Source organism: Pinus tabuliformis, chromosome 5_1 (assembly GCF_031772625.1).
Source record: "Pinus tabuliformis cultivar Carrire ecotype Pingquan chromosome 5_1, CPIR1, whole genome shotgun sequence".
NCBI lineage: Eukaryota > Viridiplantae > Streptophyta > Pinopsida > Pinales > Pinaceae > Pinus > Pinus tabuliformis.
In genome coordinates this window covers 912,980,948-912,998,269 of record NC_142305.1, presented here as the reverse complement: position 1 = coordinate 912,998,269, position 17,322 = coordinate 912,980,948, and positions in this window count along the sequence as shown.

Genomic DNA, 17,322 nt, shown 5'->3' with positions numbered 1-17,322 from the left:
TAGTTTTAAGTATAGATGGAGGGGGGGGGGAATTTTTCAGCTTGTTGAGGAAGGTAGCTTGGGTGCTCAAGATCCTATGGAACTAGTGTGCGAGGGGAATTCGGGGCAGACGAATACCGCCGACGTCCCTCAGTTATTGACAGCGATTCCTGGTATGTTATCGGCCTTAACCCTGCAAATTGAGTTAGAATGGAGCAGTTTATTCAACCTCAGGTCGGGGAATTGAATGTGTTTGGGCTATGGGATGACAAGCACTAGAAGGGCTAGAGGCATGGCCACCCTGGGTTACAGGTCAGGTCTGTGTCCATTGTCCTGCTCATTCTAGTGTCAGTAGAGTTTGGGATATGTTTGTCTCACATAGGTGCATGCAAGGTAGGGGTGGTAGAGAGTAGGGTATGTGGAAATTCTCCTCACAAGGGTCTGGAAGAGATGAAAGGGGGTTTGTTCTACGGATAATTGGGGGTGGATCTAAATTACCTTGACATAGAGAGAACCAGGGGTTCAGGGAAATCCAGATACACCCTCTGGTGGCATAGGGGCGAAGGTGGAGAAGCCATGTTGGCCAATTTATGGATCGGTTTGGTCCTATGGACTCGAATATCTCGGGTCAGAAACCTCTGTTTGGAAAGAATTCAACTCAGGTATCGATGCTAGGTACGGCTTGATGTCAAGCAATTGAAGATGGTCATTGTATATGGGTCTTGATTCCCACAGCCCGAGCACTCTGTATGGGGTCGTGTAGCAAGGGGTTTGATGGGCTATGGGATCAGTTCTACGACTGGATTGAATCCCCTTTCAATTATTGTTACTATGTTTGGTTGATGAAGTTAATTACTGGTGGAGAGTGTTGCTATAATACCGAGGGCCTGGAAATAATTGGCACAGCCAATTCGCTCAAGCTTTGCACTGGGCAGAGGAAGGCAATTTCAAACAGTGGCACTATAATCCTGTGTTGGCATACAATTACTTGCAATAAGTGGAGTGGGTTCCTTACTTGGTTGGTTTTATTTGAATTTGAAGCAGGTCTGCAGTGTGGGCGCGACCTCTGGCAGCGTCGAGCACCCAAACTGTGGCCCTGGGCTAGTGGAAATCTGGTGGTGGGAAAAGAATAGTATTTGACAAGAAAAGGAAACAAAATGGCTCAAGCAAAGGGAACAAAGAAAAATGGTGGTGGAAGTCGAGGACAAGGAATGCAAAGAAAGGCATCCTCATCACCGGGAAGCCAACCCAGCTGTTGGGACAGGCCGAGGGCACAAGCCAGCTTCACGTATAATTGAAGAAGGGGTCCAAACTTACCATGCCAGCAACTCCAACCCGGTTAGGTAGTTGATTGCAAAATGGGAAAATGAAAGCCATCAGATAGTGGAAGACATTTCTTTGGACATGGATGAGTGGCAAGCAATGGTCCCGGATCCATGCCATACTCGTGGAAGATTAACCCAATACAAGCATACAGTGCGCCTATTCTGGATAATGAAGAGCATTCTGGAGAAAGCTCTAGAACAGTTTCCTCCTAACATGCATGTAGCCCCTCGGGGGAAATCAGATTACACCAAAGAATTGCAAAAAATTCAGTTCCAACTGCATCAACTGAGTGGTTGGTTGAGCCAAATTGAGTAGCACATCCCTTGCATACCCCACACAGAGCTACCAGGTTCCATTGTGAAGGACCCTGCTCTAGTGGATTCAGTTGATGATGAGTAGTGACAGTGCACCCATGTTTTTACATTTTGAATGCTTCAGTCCTATAGTTTTAGACTTATTATCAGTTATGTTTATCGTTATTTAGAGAATAAGAAGTATAAAGACTCTCAAGTTTATATAGCATGACTAGACAGAATTATTTTTTTTTTCTTATGGATGGCATATTTTGCGGTTAGGTGGCCAACAAACCTCGTTTACCACTAGGAAAGTTGAGGCCACCTAACTCTCAGACATATGGATGTTACCTACTTTATTTCCGAAAATTGATAGAAAGGTACCATCAAGCTTACAAAAAAAAATATGTATTTTTTTATTGATAAAACTTATTGCATCTAAACTTATGTTTTTTTTTGGTCATTTAATTGGAGCTAGTGAACATTGCACTAATGAAAATGTTTATAATCAAACATGGAAACATGGAATATGGAAAGAAAAATGATTTCTAATTTAGCAAATGAAGAAATTTAACACTATCAATCACACTATTGTTCTTTTATCTATAATTGTGATGTTTTTGTCCTTAGTTAAGTTCTTTGATTCACTCTTAGTACCACTATTTTAATTTGATATTTGTACGATTCTTGTAACAGCCCCGGGTTAAAATTTTATGTAATAAAAGTTAATAAAGACAAAATAAGACCAAGGTCAAGGGACACTTATTCCAAGCTGAATGTTGGGCAAAATATCCTAGTGGGCATTACTTGTTGTGTATTATGGCTAAGGGGAAATTGGCAAAGGCTTTGAACAGGGAAAAAGGTATTATTGGCATTTTATTTATGAAAATAAAGGAAACTAGGAGAAAAGGGAGGTGAAAGGTAACATATTGCATGTGAGGTGGAAATTGAAGGAAAATTAAGGAAAAATGAAGAAATTAGAGGCATGAATAATAAAAATACATCAGAGCATCAATTGTTAGCCTTTTGTCAGTTAATTTTCAAATTTGGTTTTCAGATAGGAAAAGAGCACCAAGAGGAGAAGGAAAGCAAGCAAGCAAAGGAAGGACAAGGAAGGCAAACGAAAGCAAGGATCAAGCAAGGAAAGGTTGGATCAAGCAGGTTCAGCAGGAATACTTGCAGGTAACAGGTTGCATGTATGATTTCCTAGTTGGTTTTGTCATGCATGGTATGTGCATGTGTATATTTTCTTTCTTGATGTCGGTGGCATGGATTTTGTTAGGTTTTGACAATGGTTTTTAGCCTTGCCTTGCCATTTCTATATAGCCATGGTGTGATGGGATTCTTTCTTGGTTGAGCTCTGGATTACCGGAAGGTTTTGGATCCAGGTGAGGTGGTCTCAGGAAAATCCCAAGGGTTGGGGGTGGAGATTGTCTTCTCCGGGAAGCCCTCAACAGGTGGGTGGAGACAGAAAAAATCCACAAGGAATGGTGAAGGAATTCTTAGGCGTCCAAGCTCAGTTTGGTTTTGTGATCTTGGAGTTGGTTTAGGTGAGATCATTGCATGGTGAGGGTGGAGGTGGTTTAACCTCTAGATTCCCGAGGTTTTTTATGGATTGGTTTATCCCATGAGATCCCACATTCATGCTTGGAATATGGCATGAGGGTGATTGGTTGAAAGAAAGATTTGGTTCAACCCAATCTATGGTCGGGTGGTATGTGGAAGTCCCTGACTTGGTTGGATTTTGCATATGGTTAATAAGAGCTAAGTTTCTCTTGTCTTTGATAAGTAAATGTACTTGTTATTATGTGGCTTTAATGGTTGTTCTATCATTGTTATCTATCTGATTATATGCTAGTTATAAGCATGGTTATATGACAAATCTAAGTATGGCTCTTATCACATTTCATTCAATGAATGTATGGTTAATGAATGCATGACCTAATTGGTTTTATGACAACTATTGTGAGAATGCATTCCTTCTTGTTAAACCTCAGATAATTTTTCAGATCCTTATGTTCATATATGCATTCATGACTTGTAGGTTGCATGTTCATCATGTGTTTGACAGAATGTCAATCCTGGTTGGGAGAAGCCAGGTCAAGTCCTAGTTTAATTTTTGGTTTGGAAGCCTCGTTTCTATGTGATTCATCATTTATGGAAGTTTCACTGAGTTCTGGGCAGGGCCTGAGTCTTAGCCCTGAAAAAGTGGCTCATATTTCGAGGTCGCTGGCATAGAACTGACTGAAAAACCTCACAGTTGCTGGGAAGCAAGCCTATGTAGGGTTACAGTCACTTGGAGACTTTGGAAAGGGGGCAACTGAGGCTCTAGCTTAGTGAAACAAAGAGTTAACTCAAGGGTTGGACACCTGGAGGGGCTAGGTTCCTCCTCGAGGTCCTGTGGCACCTGAGGGAGGTTAGTAAAGTCTTAAGTCGCTAAGTCCATTTACCCTCAGCTCATGTTTACCCAGGGAAAACTAGTGAAAGTGGGTAAATGTGGGAGGAGGTGGTTACAATTCTCATCAAAATATTGCCACACCCATAAACTTGGCTATTTTGAAGCTAGGAGCACAAATTTATGCCCCTTCAATTCCTATTCAATGGTTCACATGTATCTTTTGTTCACATTTTGGTTTTGGAATCTCTATGTCCACATGATCTCAGTTGTCACAATGTGTATTAATGAATTTGCATTTGGCTTACTTTCTCATTACAACACATTCTAGCATCTCCAATGTAGAATTTGAGCCATGCAGCTAGTTTACATTAACTCTAATACAACATATTTTAAATATTTATTTTCCCTAGGCTCAACAATTTTCTTATAGGATGACTAATTATTCCTAGCAAACTGTGTAGCTCTTAAATCCTTTGATTCTAGTATGTATTTCACTTAGTCACCCAACTAAGGTCAATTCTACCAAGAAGGTAGACATCCTTCCATATTTTTTCTCTTGACATGCAAACTAACACATTGTACTGTGAAATTGAACATACATGTGATAATAACAACAAAGCTTTTCCAAGACTACTTTTAGTTTGTACAACATGACAATTTGTTCCTTCCATAGAAAGTGGTTAGAACAATAACTATAAATAATAATTTTTTGAATCAATTACCAGAGAATCCACAGTATGAACATTTTTATGCCAACATTTCAAATCCCAACTGGGATCCATCATCAGGACTTATGAATGATGGTAAAAGAAGAGCTGCTAAGAAGGAAATAAATAATAATGAGGATAATAAATTTTTAGGATCAGCAGAATGTCGGCTGAATATTAATTTTTAATTTATTTATTAATTAATTATTCATTCAATTATTTATTTTTAATAAATAATTTTTATTTTATTGTTGAGTTTTATATATTAATTTTTACAAGTGAGTGAATATATTACTTTAAAATTCAAAACCTAAATGGTAATAATGATTAAATATTTAATATATGTTAATATAATAATTTTTATTTTATTTTTATTTTATTTTTATTTATTTATTTATTTATTTATTTATGATTTTTGTTGAGAAATGTTTATTTATTTTTATATATATTAGTATTTAAAGAAATAAGTAAATTGTATTAATATTTAAAAGTTCTTTGATTTAAAATATATTAATATTAATACTAATTAATATATTAATTAATTGTTATAAATTAATTAATATATTAAATTAATTAATATTAATAAATGTTAATAAATCAATACTAATAATGTTAATAGATATTAATAGGGTTAAAATATTAATAATACTTAATTAATAAAGTTAATAAATATTAATACTTAATTAATAATAATCATTTGATAACAGTAATTAACATTAATAATAATTAATATATTAATTAATTGTTATATTAATATATTAAGCTAATTAATATAAAAAATAAATGTTAGTAATCATTAATGTGATAATGACGTGAAAATTACTACCTTTAGGCTTAATATATGTTTGTGTCCATTATTTTTACAATGAATTTATGTAGACATCAAGCAATGACATCGCAGGGAAACACACTAGTGTTAACAAGGCACCACCCCTAGGAGTGACACTTGGACATATAATGCCATATCATCTACCACTTGTTAGCAATATGTATGTCCTAACATGGCAGAGAAAGTTGAATCTCTTGGTGCCCTCGACTTGAATAATTTCATTTATGAGATTATGTGCCAAGTGTTCTCTAGCTTAGAAAATACACTAAAGTCTAAAATTGGTGACCATAATCAATATAGGATGTGGAGTGTGGGACAATGGATTAGGTGCTTAACTCTCCATGGGCATTCAAACATAATGGAATATAAGCCATGTCAAAAACCTATAGGGATAATCAAAGAGGGATGTCTTGGACATTGGATAAACCAACACTACCCGTGTTTTTCGCGACATGGACTAACCGCCTCTCGTGGATCCTTATCTCTGATGATGTGATCGTTGACTAACACCTGCGGGTTTTGGTCTAATGGAAATCACGATTCCCAACAAGTGGTGTCAAAACGTAGGTCACGAGTTCAATACACACCTGACTCTCGCGTCGGGGGGGGGGGGGGGGGAGATTGTTAGACAATGGATAAACCAATGCTTCTTGTGTGTTTTGCGACATGGACTAATTGCCTCTCGTGGATCCTTATCTCTGGCAATGCGATCATTGACTAACACCTGCAGGTTTTGGTCTAACGGAAATCGTGATTCCCAACAGGATGCAGAGTGTTGGATAATGAATCAAGTGTGATGAATTTTAGATTATTTATCCCCATGAATCTTGGACAAGTTTAGCCTATGTTGCATTATCATTGGATACATATGTGGAGGTAAAGCACTTGATCCATCCTCCTACACTCTACATCCCACATCGATTATCCTTATGACTTTTAGACTTAATGTTATATTTCATTATTCTTGGATGCCCATGCAGAGGTATAGCAGATGATTCATTGTCCTGCACTTTGCATCTCACATTCATTATCCCCACAGGTTTTGGACTTGTTCTTATAATTCATTATTCTTGGATATCGATGTGGAGGTATAGAAATTGATCTATCCTCTTTCACTTAGCATCTTGCATTCCTTATCCTTGGGAGTTTTGGACTTACTCTTTATCCCATTATCATTTGATGCCCATGTAGAGGTATAACACTTAATCAATGTTCCTACACTCCACATCCCATAGTGTCATTCCCATGAGTTTCACACTTTAGTATATTTTCCAAAGAAAAGAAGACTGGTCACATAGTCTCAAAAACCATGAAAAGAAATGTTAAGTTACATATACATGTACTCAATCGATGTTACAAGGAAAGTTTATTAGCATAAGAAGATAACTATAAGTTTTTCCTCTTATATTGTAAATTTCACACCAATTTTTTTTTATTGTCCTAGAAACATGAGAACACAGTTTAAACATATTGCCTTCTTTTATGTGAAATAAAAATTCAATCTTCCATGTAACAAACCTCATGAAAATTCCATGTAATAGAAGTTAATAAAGGCAAAAATAATAACCGCGGCTGATGGGACACTTATTCCAAGCTAAATGTTGGGCAAAACATCCTACTGGGTGTTCATTTGGTTTATTATGGCTAAGTAAATTGGCAAAGGCAATGGCTAAGGCTTTGGAAAGGAAAAATGGCATTTTTGGCACATTTATTTATGAAAAAAATGAAAATTAGGAAAAAAGGAATGTGAAAGGTCACAGGTTGCATGTGAGGAGGAAAATGAAGGAAAATAATGGAAAATGAAAAAAATAGAGGCCTAATTGATAAAAAGGCTTCTGAGGATCAGTTGGTACCTTTTGTCAGTTGAGTTTTGGAGCTCTCTCATTATTCTCTCTCTCTCTCTCTCTCTCTCTCTCTCTTAGACACAGATTTTTCTTGGAATATGGTAATGGTGGGACATATGGTAATGGTGGGACATATGGTAAAGCCTAGAGGGTGGAGTCTCGGTTTAGGGCCTAGTGATCCCTATATCGGGCTGTGGATTGTAGTAAATCCTGAGATACTAGGAGACAAGAAAATTCCTCACGGTGTTGGTGGAGAAATCCGGTGACATCCATGCTTGTTTTGGCCTAGTGATCTGGTGGATATCATGGTAAAACCTATTATTACATGTTTATTGTTTTGGCCTAGTGATCTAGTGTGGATTGTGGTAAAGCTTGGTTTCTATTGATGAGGGTGAGGTAGTTTAGCCTCAGGATGCCCTGGTTGGTTGTTTTGGTTTGAGTCCCACATTCATGCTTGGAATGTGACATGGGGGAGAATGGTTGAAGAGAGAATTGACTCAACCATTCTATGGTCAGGTGGAATGTGGTAGTCCCATCCAGGGTTGGCTTCTACATTCATTAGTAAGAGGTTATTTCCTTAACATCTTATGTGTAAATGTACTGGTGTATGGCTGATGTATCCTTGATATTTTTGTTGTTATTATGATGGTTATAAGCATGTTTTATGACAATGATGATGTATGGCTCTACTCCTGTTTTGATTTGAAAATGAATGAATAATGTATCTACGACCTAATATATTATAATGTATCTAATGATATAAAGGAACAATGTTTCTTAGTGATTCTCAGATAAATATGAGACCCGTATGCTCAGATCTGTTGTTTACACCTGTTGATTCCATATTTGTGATATGTTTGACGAAATGCATGTCATGTCTAGTAGGGTTCCAGTCTAGAACTTGTCCTTATTTTTGCAAATGCATCATTGTTATGTTGTGTAAATTCATTTCTGAAAGTGCCATTGATTTATGGGTAGTGACCTGGGCTCTGGGCCTCGAAAAATGGCTCAAATCCTAGAGACGCAGGCAAAATACTAGTCAGAAAAGTACCTATACACATGCATACCCATGTTGTGGGAGCGAATGGAGCCTCATAGACACATGTTTTCCCATATCAAGGGAGCGTCCAGGGGATCAGTGGTCTAAAACTTCAGTTGGTCTCAAGGGTTGGTTACCTGAGTGGTTGGGTTGGCTCTTGGGAGTCTTGTTGCTGATGTGGAGGGTTTGTGTGGCATGTTTCCATCGATTCCACTTCCTTAACGTCACCTAGGAGGTTGAATCTCATTATAGTGGCCTCTCATCGCATATTTACCCCGGTTGGCCGTGTTGAAAAGTGTAACTAGCTTCGGTCTTCATAATGACATGTAATTGTGGCTTTTGTAAATGACGTAAAGAAGAAAATAAAATTATTATTGTAAGGCTTGCTTCATGGGTTTTGTTGTTTCTTTTTCTAGCACCTGTAGCACAAGTGCTTTAGGAGATATAGAAAGCTTCCTAGAGACAGCCTCTAGGTTGATTATAGACCAGTGCCTAGGACATCTTAAAGAGAGGAGTACTTTTGAATATTATCAGTAGGGCTTTATGTTTCTTTCCAATTGTCACTTGGTTTGGAAAAGATAATAAAGGGGGCTTGGTTAAATAGTCTTCCATAAAGGCGAACTCAAGAAAATACATGGATCTAAATACTCAGGGGATAAATAGGGTTGATCTTAGAGAGTAATGTCTGGTTCTGGTGTCCGACACACAATAATAAGCAACTTTAATATTGGCGTTGTAGTAAAGTGAAGAGGAGGGAAAAGAGGATGGAATCTGATGCATAGGGCTTGAAACAAGACAAAATCCTAAGCAGCAACGTTCCAGTAGAAGTATGGAATACTGGAGAGGTGGAATGACATAAACAGCGAAGCACTAATTAAGTTCCCAAGATCTATACATCATGAATACATTTGTTGCTAATTAGCATATTTAAATCTGTGCTCATACAGATATTGTAGGCTATCGAATATCACAAGTAAATCTGTAATTACCACAGGTACTGTAACTACTTAGCAGCGAATTATATAACCATGAATAAGAGTGAAACTGACATCTTCATTACACTATTTTAGAGGGAGAAAAACATACATTAAGTGATAAACAAAGGGGAAACATACTATATATTTCTCTTATTGGAATCAACAAAGAGTTTCATTCATCCTTAAAATAAGTCAAATTCACCAGTCCATTACATTTAGCAATACAGAGCTCAAGTCCCTCATGAACAAGCAAATAGAACAAAAAGTGGAATCACAGATTTTCGACCTGTAGGGTGCAGAATTCTGGAACCTCTATTAAGTGTTACTTCCTCCTATTTATAAGGATAGGGGAAGCTTTCAATATTAGCTACAAAATATCTCAACCAAGGGCCAGTTGTTTGATTGACTAGCTGTCTCGGCGTGCGATAACTTTGTTGCCTAAACGATTGCAAAGGATTTGATTCCTTTCTTGGAAATACACAGAAATACATAATAAACAAAAATAAAGAAAATTGAAAGATGACCAAGGAAAATATCTCCCTATAGTTCCTGTGATCGCCCTTGATCAGGTCATGTTATGCCTTATACTCTCTTAGACGGTTTCCTGTCGCTTTCGGTCTCAACCGCTTTAATTCTTTTCTTACATGATCCGAGAGTGATCACCCATGATGGTCATAGGATATTTTGAACACGGTTTCCAACTCATCCATCCCCTCTTGCATTATTTATCAAGCCACCAAAACCCAACCTACCCTGTGAAACAATCATACAAGTGTATCGGGGCTAAGAGATCGGGGGTTTTAAACTGAACAGACTCTACAAAACTATGAACGTCGATCTCCTTTGGCCCCCTCTACCTTAGCCCCAGGGGCTTAGGTGGAAACTGCATGATAGAGGCCTGGGGACTCAGGGCCAAAGCCTTTTGGGGCTTAAACCCTTGGATGGAATGGGGGTCGATTCTTTGAAGCATTACTACATTACAACGGTCCAAACGTATAACTCATAAGACCACAACACATATGCACCTGGGCCCAGTTGAATGTCGGAACTCAACAATCGGCGATTTCATAACATTGTATTTTGTTGCACCTCCAAAACTTGCGATCTTCGATTAGTGACGTGGCTTGGTCCACATGGAGAGGGAATGAGGGAGGGCCCGCACGAAATCTTTTAACATATATATCCTTTATTAACTTTCTCCACTTTATAAAAAAACTTTATCAACTTCTCTGCCCAACCATTGGTTTTGATACATAAAGCACACATATTCATGCGACCCACCTTATGCCACTTGTCCACCTCGCTTTGGGCCCACGATATCGGGTGTTTCCCCGATATGCATATCGGAAGAAATCCTTATATGCTCCTTGTTATGAAACAAACTCACAAAATATAGAAAAGATAGATCAACACCTTAGAAATAATCCTCTTCGAGGGGGTAACCTCCTTTACATTACACAAATGAACAATTCTTGGATGATACAAATGACAAGGCCTCCTTTCTATATATAGGAGTCTAAGGGGTCATAATATAATCAGAGTCGACATAACAATAATAATGTAAGGGCACAATAATAACAATAGTGGGCTTCTATGGGGCACAATAATAACAATAGTGGGCTTCTATGGGGCACAATAATAATAATATTGGGATGACATGGGCACAACAATATAATAAGGGGGTTGTACTAATAACAATAAGGAGTTACACTAGTAGTATAGGGACCTAACATGCCCCTCTCCTTCAAAAAGTGTTGTCCTCAACGCATGAGTAGTTCTTTATGCTTCTGTATAAAATTCTTGTCCTCCCATGTGGAATCTTTAGTGGGTAAGTTCTTCCACTTGATGAGATACTCTGAAATTGATTGATTTCACAGTTGTCGAGTTCTTGTTTCTGTGACTGCTCCAGGCTCCAATATGATTTTTCCTTCCTCGTCAAGTTTTGGTAATATTGTTTGAACTAGGATTTTCTGCAACTTTTGAATGAGTGGCCACACTTCTTCGTCCTTCTTCCATTCATCCCTTGCTTCGTTTGTCCAATCTAGTTGGATAATAGAAATAGCACAAAATAATGCTTCCACATCCTCATCCTTTCTTGAGAGTGCATCTGCAACAACATTTTGCTTCCTATTTTTGTAGATGATTTCAAAGTCATAACCCAACATATTTGTGACCCATTTTATCTGTTCTTCTAAAGAGAATCTTTGTTCTAAAAAGCATTTAAGACTATCATGATCCATATTTACCTTGAAGTGTCTTCCCATTAGGTAAGGTCGTCATTTCTTAAGTGCATGTAGTATTGCCAACATTTCCTTCTCATAAATAGCTTGCTTGAGATGTAGCCGTAAAAATACCCAATCGCCTACATCAAAACTTCTTTCATTGCGATGTTGATCTGCCCATTGTTTCATTTGATTCTGCACCAAAGTGGCATTATCCTTTAAAAGTTGGAGAACTTGTTGTTGATGCTCGATGTGATCTTTCACTACTTGAATCTTTTTCTTCTTGATATGTCCTTCTATCTTGAGAGTTTGAGGAGTCGTAATTTCTTCCAATGCATTACAAGATATGGTTGGATTCATTTCTTGATGCTCAATGTGATCTTTCACTTCTTGAACATTTTTCTTCTTGATATGTCCTTCTATATTGATAGTTTGAGGAGTGGTGATTCCAGCCAATGCAACACAAGATATGGTCAAATTCATTTCTTCTTTCTCGATGTGATCTTTCACTTCTTGAAACTTTTTCTTCTTGATATGTCCTTCTATCTTGCGAATTTGAGGAGTGGTAATTCTTGCCAATGATTTACAAGATATGGTCGGATTCATTTCTTCTTTCTCTGGGTTGGTTCCTGGTGTATATCCTCTTCTTTTGATGTTTCTTGATCATTTTCTTCGTCCTCTTCATAATCTATGTAAAATAATTTCTTCTCAACACACTTATGACCTTTAGTGTATTTGTTATCACAATTGTAACAAAGCCCTTTTTCTCTTTTTTCTTCCAATTGTTGTTGTGTAAACCTTGTAGGTTGTGGAAGGCTAGGAGAAAAATTGTTTCCATAATTATAGTCATGAGTGGTGGGATTCCATGTTTCCATAATTTCGCTTTCAATTTTTCTTGCCAACCTGAATGCCTTCTCCAATGAATCAAGTTCCCAAAGACGAACTTCATGTTGAATGTTATCCTTTAAAGTCCCTATGAAGACATCAATCCTTTGCTTCTCTGGAATATCATTTACCCTTATATTCAATTTTTGAAAGTCCTCAATGTGATCTTTTATTGAACCCTTTTGTTCGAGATTTATCAATTGGCTAAAGAAGGTGTTACTCTTTGTATCCTCATAATGTGCTATCATTTCTTCCATGAAAATTGACCAGGTGACAAGTGCTTTACGAGAACAAAGCCCTTTATACCATAGAAATTGATTTGGTTCTAAATATAAAGATGCAATATGTACCTTTTGTAATAGTTGAACCTCATGTAGCTCAAAATATTGCTCCATCTGTAGTATCCAATTTACCGGATCCTTGCCATCAAATTTCCTCATATCGCCTTTTCCTGATTTTAGGAACTTGATCTTGAAACGACTGTAACCCGGTAATTTTAGATATCCAAGTTCTGAAGTTGTGTCCTGCAGTAGTCCTCTGTGTCCTCTTTCTAACCCTGCAAGTCTAATCAGAATTGGATTCTCCAAGAAACCGTTATGCCCAATCTTCTAAGATGACTTGATTATATAATGTTTCAGTAGAACGAACTTGTACGGCATGAAACGTGTCACTATTTCGACCTTAGGAATATACACAGACAACTACAGACTGTCCTCTTTCTGAAACTTCTTATGAAATTTCAATCTGATGCTCAGAACAAAAGTTATGACAATTTTCCTCAGGTCACATGTTTGGAATGTAATTCAGGAGTCTGCAAAAACCCTAACTTCCTCATATCATATCTCCGCAAATATAGCGAGACAAACTCTGAAATGTGGACCCAAAGTTAAGAACGATTTCGGCACAAATGGGTTTTTTGTTAGCTTCGGAAACATCGCAAGAAAAAAAAAAAAAAAAAAGAGTTATAGTGAAAATTCCACGATGACCTGTTTGGAGCAGCAAAACCCAAGAATCCAAAGCTCTGATACCAAATGTTATAAAACCAGCTCACAAAAAGATAGAAAAGATAGATCAACGCCTTAGAAATAAGCCTCTTCGAGGGGGCAACCTCCTTTACATTACATAAATGAACAATTCTTGGATGATACAAATGACAAGACCTCCTTTCTATATATAGGAGTCTAAGGGGTCATAATATAATCAGAGCCGACATAACAATAATAATGTAAGGGCACAATAATAACAATAGTGGGCTTCTATGGGGCACAATAATAACAATATGGGCACAACAATATAATAAGGGGGTTGGGGATCTAACACTCCTCTATAAAATGTTGATATCGCACTATTTGCAATCGTTGATCATTGATCACACTCTATTCTTAACCCTTGGTTCTTTGACTCCTTATAACTGTGTGCCCAACCCCTGTATTGGAGCCCTTCAATAAGAGTTTTTAAATTGTAGTTTTAAACGTGATACAATGACTTTCCTCATCCTCCGAACGTCAATTTGTGAGATGACGTCATCCTTTGCCATGTGTCACCTTGTGAGCGGTGACACATGTCACCATGTTTTGGCCCCTTATGACCCTTGAAAATGTTGAATCTGCATGTTACATGTATGTCGTATTGCCACGTCATGATGATGTCAGACGCCACGTGGCTTTATCAGGACCAATGGTATTCTTCCACATGGTCCTCTAGAGGAGAGAGAAAAGGCTCGCCCTCTTCTGGTTTTGCCACTGAATTCCTTTGTAAATGCTTCAAGGCATTCTCCCAACAGTTTACACTATATGCACTTTTTCCCCGCAATTCCTTTATAGTGGTCCCTCAAGGATTGTCGATTTGCGACATGTCTTGCACTGTTGTGATCGCCAATTCACCCCAAACCTCCTATCACCGATGTGTGATGTTGCTTGATCCTTTGATATGAGATTTGTGATATTGGACCTCTGACCTGAAGCACTAAATGCCATGCTACCTGATCCTTTGATATGCAGGACCTCTGATATATCGGAGCTCTGATATTTGATGCGCCGATATGCCATGACCTCTGATATTGTGATTGTCGATGTGCCGGGACTTCCAATTTGCAACATCTTTTGCACCTATGATATTGCGATCATCGATGTGTCAGGGCCTCCATTATGCTCTTCTTTCTTCCTTTCAAAGGTGACAAAACCCCCAACTTCAACAGGAGATATCTTCTAATCCAAAAGTCCATTTTCAGAGTTCCATGTACCATTGGAAACCTTGTTGAGATAACTTCCTAATGGAGAGGGTCTGATTTAGCTTTGAGTGCTTATGTGGATCATAATATGTCTACAAACCTCTCTGATCTTTTGCATGTTTTGGGCAGCTGAAAACACATTTTGCAGTAGGTGACAACAGGTTTCATGAGCAAGATATTTTATTTGTCAGTGGCTCCCATTGAGAGCTTTAGGATTTATCATTTGATTCAAAGAGTAAATTTCATGTATGAAGAGCTCTTCTTGAGAATGTGTCAAATATATACATGTCTATAAATCCCTCCAATGACAAGCACAAGTCCCTCCCTTGAATTCGGCCCCCAAACGAAGTGAAGATCTCATGGGTGCCTTACCTTATGGAGACACATTGGTTCACATGGGTCATGTCAGATTATTTATGAAGACCAACCACTATATATAGGGTGAAGGAACTTCACATAAATCATAGTTCAGAATTTCAGATTCTTTTGTAGTTTTCGGTGGACAATTACAGTGAAAAGTTCGGATGATAAATCACAATACAAAATTCAGATGGGTAAGGATAACGACAAGATTTAAAGACAAAATTCAGATGCCTCCGTGATTTTTGGATGTATAGTGGAAAAATGAAGTTTGAATAAGATACACAATGATTTTATGATTCGGTGCCATCACTGCTAGAAGAATTCGGTGCCTCACAGAAGAAAGGTCGCAAGTATGTGATAAAAGATATCAGTGTTGTTACAAGGAAAGAAGGTCTCGTTGGTATCTCAGAAGGCAGAGAATATGGTTCAGTGGTATGTCTTCAAGGTTCAGTGTTAAATCTAAATAAGAGGTTCAGTATCCTTGTCTAACACAGTGACCACAGTTTGGTGTCATCACTTATGGTACAAAGTTTGAAGTAGAAGGAACCTAGAGAGAGAAATCAAGAAGGTGGAAGAGGACTTGTGTCTTGGTCATGGAGTGGCTAATAGGTCGAGGGTCTTGGCCTTGGTATTTGTCAATTGGAATCTCTATAAGAAGAATTTTTTCAGGTTTTCCTCTCAAAGAGTGAGAGGTTTTGGCCCTGGCTCATAGCCCACATTCCGTGTGTCTTGTCTATTTATGTTCATGCATTGGTTACTATTTGATGAAGAAGAACACTAATAATCTAAGACAAAGAAGATTCTAACCTATTGAAGTAAAAATCATTCACAAGCAGTTACTAATCTAAGATAAATCACCTAATTCTAATGCCCTAGATTTCTCAACATGGTATCGAAGCTAAGGTGTTAAAGTCAAGGAAAGGGCATGCAATCAAAGAGACACTCGAGGATCGAGTTTCAAGAAAGGCATCAAAGCAAGTTGAAGGATATCAAAGAAAAAGTTCAAGATCTACATTGAAGAATCAAACCCTAGATCAAAGAATAAGGTCTACTTCATAAAAGTCTTGGGTCATCAATTAAAATAATCAAGACCAAAGCCTTATTTCTACTCAAGGAAAATAGATATAAAAATCAAAGCATCTAGAAGTCTATACCAAAAAAAGTATTGGATCCTCTAGTCACTGTCGAAATACCACAAAGACCCTCATAAAGTCAAAGAAATCTACAATGCAAGGTAGCCCAAAGTATATACATCCAAGAGAAGGACTCCAAGGATGAAGATCACATCATCTTGGAGTTCCTAGAAGCATTTCTGATTTGCATTCATTCACTACCGAATAATTTGAAGTATCTTGAAGGAAAGAAGGCATTATCATATTCAAAATCTATAAGGCAAGATCCCTATCATTGCAGCAAGGATCCCCTCCTTACCCTTGGATAAGATCATCCAAGGAAGCATCAAAACATTCTCATCAATCACCATCAACAAAGGAAGCTAGATCTAAGGCGTTGACATAAAAAAAGGGAGCAATCTCCTCTATTGAAGAAGGGTTTTTCATAAAGTTGTTTGCCACCAGGAAAGCTAGGTAGCGACGGAGGAGCAGGCACGATCCAGGTGCTATCAGGCGACGGTTCGGTGACCGAATCGTGAAGAAGCCCTAGCGACAGGCGAGCTTTCGCTATTGCGCGATCTGCAAGTGGAGATCTGTAGCAGGAGGTTGCAGCACAAGCGGATCCAGCAAAAATTGTGTGAAGGAAGACGGGATTAGGGCGCGAGTGAGGAACTGCTAGCATAAGTATCCACTGATCATAGCATCAGAGCCATGGCCCCAGGAGGAGGCCCCGATCAAGACCCTCCCCCTCCTCCTGAACTAGCGGCGTTTCGGAAACTGGTAGCGGCATGTAATAAACGGCCAGCAAATGTAAGCCAGTAGAAGTTCATCAAAAGAATGGAAACCATACCTACAATAGCCCTACCGACTTAATAACCCTATAGATCTTCCCTGAACCTAGCCGAACGAGGGCTTATTGGGCAGTTCACTGGGCTATGGCCCTCGCCTAAATTTGTAGATGCCTCGGTGCAAAGGAACTGGAGACATCTCATGAAGGAAGGAACCAAAATCCATTTCATCGAAAAAGGCTTCTTTGTCTTCGTATTTGAATCGATAAAGGACAGGAATCTCATATTCAGAAATGGCCTGTATTTCATGGGCCCTTAGGGGCTATACCT